Below are 7967 nucleotides of genomic sequence, written 5' to 3'. Positions count from 1 at the left end.
CAGGGGGTGTGCGAGCAGTGCGGTCGCACAGGGCCTCGCGGGAAGGGGGGCCTCGCAAAAAAAAAAAAAAAAAAAAAAAATTTATTTTTATTTTTTTTTATTTTTTTTTATTTTTTTTTGCTAGGCCCCCCTTCCCGCGAGGCCCTTTTTCACCACAGACCTAAAATCTAGTTTTGCTTATATGCTTATATATTTCACATTAGACACGTTTGTAGAATGTGTCTGACTTGTTCCTGGGTCTGCAGTGACATACTATTGGTTTCAACGAAGGGAGCTATGGGGCTCTGCAGCAGACATACTATTGGTTTCAACGAAGGGAGCGGAGTGGTTACTTACATCATGTGTAGTACCGTACGCCGGCGTGAGTCAGCTGCGTTTGACTATTTCGCGCGTGCAGCTTTTGACTATTATGCTTAGTTATGCCAGCCAACTCGAAGAGGTCGGTCATTATCAGTCGGTCGGTCACCAAGGAACGTTGACGAAAGGCGGGACAAATGGCCGGAGCCTTGTCATGATGCAGTCGGGATATAGCCATGATGATGTCGGCTAGTAGCTAGCTTAGCTAAAGGCTAACTAGCGTTAGCTAACCTAGAGACATGCAGCCAAGATGAAGAGGATGGTCGTTTGGCAGATGAACTTCGTCAACTCCACGCGGTTGTCTCCATCCTCTTGGACGTTTGGTGAGTTTTTAACCTATTCTATTAACTCTATTCTATTCCCGCCGTGGACATCGCTCTCTCTCTCTCTCTCTCTCTCTCTCTCTCTGGAGCTAAACTGGCCGACTAGCTGTTGTAGTACTACTAGTAGCTAACGGTGTATGGCCTGGTGTCAGCACCTGTATGTAGCCGCATAGCTTGCTTCTGCGTTAGCTAATGGTTAGCGATAGCCTGGTTGAGCTAACTGTTAGCCAGTTAGCTGTTTAGCTTCGACGTTAGCTGCCGGCTGCGCTCGGCTGGGAACGTTCGTTTGATGCTATCAGTTAGCCTTGAGTTAGCTGTTAGCTTGTGCTACGACCATTGACATTAGCCGTGAGAATAGCAGGGGGTTCTGGCACTCTGACTACGACATCATCTTTGACAGAAGATGTAGTCGGGCCTGCACCATGACAAGGCTCTGGCCATAGCTTATTTTTGTCCCGACAGCGAGAGGCCTTTCGTCAACGTGGAGACCTGTGTTGCGGCCTTTCGCCCTGCGTTCCTTGGTGCAGGTAAGATTAATGAAAATGTCATGACATTACCCCACTCTTCCTTCCTTCCCCTCCCGAATGTTTTGTTAATAACGATGTTTTTTTCCAGGCAAAACATATGCTACTTCACAACATTTGGAGATACGACATGTGCTGTGTGTGAATGTCTTGGTCGTTTGTGTAGCTTGGGTAGCGTTGGGCCGTTGGCCAAAGCTGTGTGTGGCCTGGTGTCACAGTACCTGGCTAGCCTATTTAGCTGATGTCGGCCATAGCTGATGTCGGCCATTGGCTCCTTGCTGCTTTGGTTTCTCTGGTATAGACCCTCTTCTATTTGGATTTAAGTGTTGATCTTTGTCCTTTTGGATCTCTCATACATGCTCTCTCTCTAGCACACACACACATGACAAACACACATGCTCTCTCTCTCTCTCTCTCTCTCTCTCTCATACATGCTCTCTCTCTAACACACATGCTCTCTCTCTCTCTCTCTCTCTTTCTAACACACACAGTCTGCCTATGGCGGCCTTTCTCGATGGCTAGGCTGTGCTCGCTGAGTCTGTACATAGTCAAGGATCTTCAGTCACAATGCTCAGGTATTCTGCCACTGTGTACTCTCTGTTTAGGGCCAAATAGCATTTCAATTTCTTTCCAATGTGTCTCTCTCTCTCTCTCTCTCTTGGATTTAAGTGTTGATCTTTGTCCTTTTGGATCTCTCATACATGCTCTCTCTCTAACACACACACACATGACAAACACACATGCTCTCTCTCTCTCTCTCTCTCTCTTTCTAACACACACAGTCTGCCTATGGCGGCCTTTCTCGATGGCTAGGCTGTGCTCGCTGAGTCTGTACATAGTCAAGGATCTTCAGTCACAGTGCTCAGGTATTCTGCCACTGTGTACTCTCTGTTTAGGGCCAAATAGCATTTCAATTTCTTTCCAATGTGTGTCTCTCTCTCTCTCTCTGTACACTGTATATTGACTGTAGAACGGGAGCTCTCTCTCGCTCTCTCTTTTGCTATATGTTGACTGTATCATGCCCCGCCTCGGGCAGCGCTATTATTTAAGAATATGTTGACTGTATGAAAAATATATATATATATATAATTTTTTTATTTATTTTTTTTAACCTTTTGGGGGGGGGGGCTCGCGTTAAATCTAGCACAGGGCCTCGCATTTCTCCCAGGCGGCCCTGCATACGGATATATAACTGTATATAGTAGTGTACATAAGACCCAGTGCCTCATCCATAGCTATCACTGTATTGCACTATCGCAGGACCTTAGCATGTCTTTACCATGCTTTTTGTAAACTTTATGTACATTATACCTGTTATGTCTCATTCTATGTCTTATTCTTATTTTTATTACTTGTATTATTGCACAATCGCTGCGGGCATGACCACCCGCATTTCACTGTATGCTTGTATGCCATGAGAAATAAAACTCTTGACTTGACTTGACTTGACTTGACTTGAGCTAGTAAGCTGGGTGTTGTTATCTACAACGTAGCCCTCACCTGCCTCCCAGAAGACCTTTACCAGGTATGAGCTAGCAAACTGGGTGTTGTTATCTACAACGTAGCCCTCACCTGCCTCCCAGAAGACCTATTCCAGGTATGAGCTAGCAAGCTGGGTGTTGTTATCTACAACGTAGCCCTCACCTGCCTCCCAGCAGACCTACTGTATATATGAGCTAGCAAGCTGGGACCCTGTTGTAGCTTAGCTACAACTGTGGTTCCAAACTCGGAGCCACTGATTTCACTGCAGATACCGACTCCTGAAGTATTGATATACACAGTATAGGCTTCTGGGAGCGTTCGTTTTAGGGGTCATTGGACAAAAACCATTAGAGATCTGCCAGGTGTCAACGAGGCATACAATCAAATTGCTTTACTTTCTGGCATCTGTTGGCCCGGTATTGGCCTGAGCTGGTCTCTGATGCTGAGATGTTGCTGAGTGGTCCATGGATTTGTTAGCTGACATTATAGGCTATTTTGTAATGTTGTTGTTTTTTTAAGACAGCCATTAATGTCATGTTTACTGTCATGGTTTGCTGGTTCCCAGTCCCTGAAACCAAACAGTCAAGTGAATAGAAGTACAGTAGGCCTACCCCCTACTGGTTGATGTTGGCTATTGCTTCAACATTCCATTGTATTGTTGAAATTCTGTGGTTTTAACAGTGAGCGGTTTGTATTCAAATGGTATGAAGAATTATTTTTAATTCTATTGAAAATATATTCAAAAGTTTCTCTTTATATATATTTTTGGTAACACTTTATAATAACACTCCTTATCTTTATAAGATATTTGTAGATAATGAACTAATCATGGACAGACCATTTATATACATTCGTAAATTATTATTAAATCATTTATAACTATATTTGTATATAATTTACAAATTAGTTCTACATTATTTATAACTCATTATCAACATTGTTTGTACTTGATTTGTTCATCATTAAATAATGTTGTTTAATGTGTAGTAACTAGGGGTGTAAACTAAGGTACACGTATCCGTACCAAACGAACAAACCGTTTCAGTGTGTACCGTACCGTACAGCTGTGTAGTGTACCGAACGAATACAACGGTATGTTAACCACTAACGACCGCCCACCGGGGCTGTTTTTTTCACAATCTAATATAATTATTATTATCTTTAATTTTTTTTTACAAGTCGATTATTAATTTCAATATAGAATATTCGTTGACAGCCCTACAAGTACAATTAGTTACTGCACTACATCACCCCTGAGTGGAACATGGAAAGCCAAACTTTCCCCTACTGTACTGAAAACCCGTACCGAACCTTGACTTCAAAACCGAGGTACGTACCGTACCGTGGTTTTTGTGTACCGTTACACCCCTAGTAGTAACACATTTGTAGATGCTTTGAAAAATGGATATGAAAAAACGACTATACTGTACCTCCATTTATTTGTTCATGTTCAACAAATGATTTGTTGGTCAGCCAGTGGAACAGGTAAAAGAGGCTAAGTTGCTTGGCATGGTTCTTGATTCTGGTTTAAAGTGGACAAAGCAAATTGACAGTATCATAACAAAAATAGGAAGGAGCATAGCTGTGTCAAGAAAATGCACAAAGTATTTAACACCAACCACTTTGAAAGAAGTCATCCAGGCTCTGGTTTTGTCACATCTTGAGTACTGTCCCGTAATATGGTCATCAGCAGCAAAAACACATATACAGAAACTACAAATAGCTCAAAATAAGGCTGCCAGACTAGCTCTCCACTGTTCAAAGCGTACTAACATTGGAGTTATGCACAGACAATTATCATGGCTTCCGGTTGAGAAACGTTTGCAATCCCGTCTCATTACATTTCTCAGAAATGTTCAAGTTGTCAAAAAAACCACAGTATTTTTATGATCATATAGTTTACATAAGAGAAGAACATGACCATATGACCAGACAAGCTACGTCAGGCCATCTAATGGCACCTAAACCGAGAACAAATCTACTAAAATCTTCTGTGACTTACTTACAGAGCTATCATGGAATGGAACTCATTGCCAAGCTACTTAGCTGAAATAGAATCCAAGGCCACCTTCAAGAGGAAGTTAAAGTGCCATGCCATCTACTAACGAGCATGCACTGAGCCCTTATGGCATAGCGGTGAAAACCAATTGACTGTTAGTTGTATTTAAGTTGATGGCAGTGAGTGCTGCTCAGGAAGCACTATTTATTTGATTTTAATTATTTTATTTGAATACTTTTTACTAATAAATATCTTGTACAATATCATCCTAACTGATATTGATAATGATGTAATTGATGATGTAATTGATGTTGATAATGATGTAATGTATTGAATATTGTTGTATCGTTGTATGTGCCGGACCCCAGGAAGAATAGATTTTGTCAAGTGCAAAAGCTAATGGGGATCCTAAATAAACATAAACATAAAGACGTTCATAAAACATCTATAAATCATTTGCAGATGCTATTGTGTGCCCTAATCTAAAAGGAAGCCTATTCATCATTAACAAATGTCTAATAGTTTGTTTATTTGTGGACTTTTATGAATACACACAAAGCAATTACCAGACTTGTCTTTTCATGTCTAACAAATGATTTGTTAAGACATTCATAAAACATCTATAAATCATTTGCAGATGCTATTGTGTGCCCTAATCTGAAGTGAAGCCTATTCATCATTAACAAATGTCTAATACAGTTAATTATTTGTTTACTTTTTCATCACCTGTTACAAATGTTGTAGACAGCTTTCGGATACACCCTTCTTTGTGACAGTGACAGAATTAGGACTATAGATAAATGCAATTTTATTAATATGTAAAATACATGTGCATAACATATATTATAGCGTAACATGGGGGCACTAGGACCCAGGAGTACCCTGGCCAGGTATTGACAGAGTATATGAACAAATAAATGGAGGTACAGTATAGTCGTTTTTTCATATCCATTTTTCAAAGCATCTACAAATGTGTTACTACACATTAAACAACATTATTTAATGATGAACAAATCAAGTACAAACTGTTGATAATGAGTTGATAAAAACGTTTTTCAACCGCTTTGACCAGAGTGGCCTCCCCACACCCCTCCCCCCACCCATCGACGCCAGCACCAGATCACACCTACAAAGCAGCCCCCCCACCCCCCCACACCCATCAGCAACGGCACCCCACCCCCAACACCAGCAGACTGCCCACCACCCCCAACCCTGACGATCACAACCAGTCAGGTCAGTAGGCAGCTCTCCAAAATTAATGTAAACAAGGCCAGAGGACCGGACAACACCAATCCCAGGGTGCTCAAGGTATGTGCAGAGCAGCTGGCAGCACCGCTCCAGCATCTTTTCAACCTCTCCCTGAGGCTGGAGAGGGTGCCCCAGCTCTGGAAGACCTCCTGCATTGTCCCGGTGCCCAAGAAGGGACGTCCCAGCACCCCCAACGACTACAGGCCAGTCGCTCTGACGTCACACGTCATGAAGACGTTTGAGAGACTGGTCCTGCAACACCTCAAGCCCCTGGTGCGTGACTCCCTCGACCCCCTGCAGTTTGCATACCAGGCAAACATCGGGGTGGAGGATGCCATCATCTACATGCTCCACAGAGCGTACACGCACCTGGAAAAGCCGCGCAGCTCAGTGAGGATCATGTTCTTTGATTTCTCCAGCGCCTTCAACACCATCCAGCCGTCACTGCTAGCGGAGAAGCTCTCTGCGATGCAGCTGGAGCACGGCTTGGTGGCCTGGATCAAGGACTACCTCACTGAGAGGCCACAGTACGTCAGACTAAAGGACAGTCAGTCTGACGTACTGGTGAGCAACACCGGCGCCCCCCAGGGAACTGTGCTGTCACCCTTCCTCTTCACCCTCTACACCTCAGACTTCTGCCGCAACTCCAGCGGGTGCCACCTGCAGAAGTTCTCAGACGACTCCTCCATCGTAAGCTACATCACCGACGATGATGAGGAGGAGTACAGAGCCCTGGTGGAGAGCTTCGTGGGGTGGAGCGACAGCAACCACCTCCAACTCAACACCAGTAAGACCAAGGAGCTGGTGGTGGACTTCCGGAGGGGCAAGAAGAGGCCCCCCCCGATTCCCATCTCCATCCGAGGGGTGGATGTGGAGATGGTGGACTCATACAAGTTCCTTGGGGTACACCTGAACAATAAACTGGACTGGTCGGACAACACAGAGGCCCTCTACAGGAAGGGACAGAGCAGGCTGTTCTTCCTGAGGAGACTCAGGTCCTTCAATGTGTGCAACAAACTGCTGCAGTCTTTTTACCAGTCTGTTGTGGCCAGCATCCTCTTCTATGCTGTGGCATGCTGGGGAGGCTACATCAACTCAAGGGACACCAACAAGCTCAACAAGCTGGTGAGGAAGGCTAGCTCCGTGGTGGGAGTCGAGCTACCTAGACTTGAGGTGATGGTAGAGAGGGGGATGATAAGGAAGCTGGATGCCATCATGGAGAACCCCTACCACCCCCTCTACGACGAGCTAGTCAAGATGAGAAGCTCGTTCAGCCACAGACTCATCCCCCCCCGACACTCAACTAACCGCCTCGGACAGTCCTTCATACCAGCGGCCATCAGGCTCCACAACAGTGGGCAGCGACTAGCAGCCTCCAGGCCCCACAACAGGGGGCAGCGACAGCGACTGCTACCAGACATTGACCTGGGACTTATAGGAACCCAAGGGGGACAAAGTAGACTACCCTGGTACTTTGATTAATGTATACTCAGTAGATAGTAAATTATTATAAACACCACCTCTTGCATACTGCACCTCATGTGACACTGTGAATAATGTGAATATTCCTCAGCTAGTCAGTTAGTAAATTATATTGACCATATTGATCAAATTGTTTACACTGCCTGTGTTGTCTTTTACTACCTGTATACTGTTTTGTTTTACTACCTGTACCCCTCCCCCCCTCCCCCCATGCTGCTATGATGCCTGAATTTCCCCAAGGGGATCAATAAAGGAATATCTTATCTTATCTCTTATCTTATAAATAATGTAAAACTAATTTGTAAATGTTATACAAATATAGTTATAAATGATTTAATAATAATTTACGAATGTATATAAATGATTTGTTCATGATTAGTTCATTATCTACAAATACCTTATAAAGGTCTTATAACTGAGTGTTATTATAAAGTGTTACCATATTTTTTTATATCTGTATATTTCTATCTGTCTCTCTACCACCTTCGCCCCTTCCCTCTCTTTTTCTCTGTGTCAAATCTCTTTGTTGCAATAACACAAATGTGAATTTAT

The sequence above is a fragment of the Notolepis coatsorum genome (assembly GCF_963971535.1).
Source record: "Notolepis coatsorum genome assembly, chromosome: 11".
NCBI lineage: Eukaryota > Metazoa > Chordata > Actinopteri > Aulopiformes > Paralepididae > Notolepis > Notolepis coatsorum.
This window is presented reverse-complemented; position numbering follows the sequence as displayed.